Source organism: Colobus angolensis, unplaced genomic scaffold (assembly GCF_000951035.1).
Source record: "Colobus angolensis palliatus isolate OR3802 unplaced genomic scaffold, Cang.pa_1.0 Scaffold9, whole genome shotgun sequence".
NCBI classification, from domain to species: Eukaryota; Metazoa; Chordata; class Mammalia; order Primates; family Cercopithecidae; genus Colobus; species Colobus angolensis.
The window spans coordinates 10,108,533-10,110,398 of NW_012122931.1; positions in this window are offsets into that span (position 1 = coordinate 10,108,533).

Here is a 1,866-nt window from a genome sequence, read left to right on the forward strand (position 1 = left end):
GAGAATGGCGTAAACCCGGGAGGCGGAGCTTGCAGTGAGCTGAGATCCGGCCACTGCACTCCAGCCTGGGCGACAGAGCTAGACTCCGTCTCAAAAAAAAAAAATTAAAACATGGATATACTCAGACTCACACACACACAGATACACACACACATATATATTTTATGCCTGGGATTATAGGCATGAGCCACTACGCCCGGCCTACATTTTTTATATGAATAAAACATTTCTAGGCCGAGTGGGGTGGTTCACGCCTGTAATTCCAGCACATCAGAAGGCTGAGGTGGAAGGATTGCTTGAGCCTGGGAGTTGATTATTAGCCTAGACAACATAGTAAGGCCTCATTTCTACAAAAAATGAAAAAATTATGGCCAGGCACAGAGCCTCATGCCTGTAATCCCAGCACTTTGGGAGGCCGAGGGAGGCAAACCGCTTCAACCTAGAAGACCAGCCTGGACAACACAGCGAAACCCCATCTCTACAAAAAGTAAAAAAAAATTAGCTGGGGGTGATGGCACGTGCCTGTAGTCCCAGCTACTTGGGAGGATAAAATTGGAGGATCATTTGGGCCCAGGAGATTGAGGCTGCAGTGAGCCATTATCTGGCCACTGCACTCAAGCCTGAGCAACAGAGTGAGACGCTGTCTCCAAATAAATCAATAAATACAATTTAAAAATTATCTGGCCATGGTAGTGCACACCTGTGGTCCCAGCTACTCAGGAGGCTGAGGCGAGAGGATCACTTGAGCCTAAGAGGTCAAGGCTGCAGTGAGCTGTGATCATGCCAGTGCCCTCCATCTCAAAAAATAAAATAAATAGGCTGGGCGCAGTGGCTCATGTCTGTAATCCCAGCACTTTGGGAGGCTGAGGTGGGCAGATCACAAGGTCAGAAGTTCGAGACCACCCTGGCCAATATGGTGAAACCCCGTTTCTACTCAAAATACAAAAATTAGCCGGGGATGGTGGTGGGCGCCTGTAGTCCCAGCTACTCAGGAGGCTGAGGTAGGAGAATCACTTGAACCCAGGAGGCAGAGGTTGCAGTGAGCCGAGATAGAGCCACTGCACTCCAGCCTGGGCAACAAGAGTGAAACTCCGTCTCAAAAAATAAAAATAAAAATAAATAAATAAATAAAACAGGAACACACACGCACACACATATTGTGTGTGACTAAAACATTTCTAAGCTGGCCACAGCAGCTTATGCCTGTAATCCCAGCACTTTGGGAGGGTGAAGCAGGGGAATTACTTAAGGCCAGGAGTTCAAGACCAGCTTGGGCAACATAGCTATACCCTGTCTCTACAAAAAATAAATTGCTGGGTGTGGTGGCTCATACCTGTAATCCCAGCACTTTCGGAGGCTGAGGCGGGTGGATCACAAAGTTAGGAGTTCGAGATCAGAAAAAAAAAAAAAATAGTGCCATGTGTTGGCAAACACCTGTAGGCCTAGCTACCCAGAAGGCTGAGACAGAGGATTGCTTGAGCCTGGGAGATGGGGGTTGCAGTGAATTGTGATTGAGCCACTGCTCTTCAGCCTGGGCAACAGAGTGGGATCTGTCTCAAAAAACAAAAATTAATTAAAAGTAAAAACATTTCTAGAAGGCTACACAAGAAAGTGGTTGCAGTGGTTCCCTCTATCAGTGTAGGGGAACAGGGCTGAGGACTGAGTGGCAGGGAGACTTATCGTACCCTTTGAATTGTATGCCTTCTATATACATTTACTATTTTAAAAATTTTGAATTTAAGGCCAGGTGCAGTGGCTCATGCTTGCAATCCCAGCACTTTGGGAGACTGAGGTGAGCAGATTGCTTGAGCCCAGGAGTTGGAGACCAGCCTAGACAATACAGTGAAACCCTATCTCTAAAAAAAA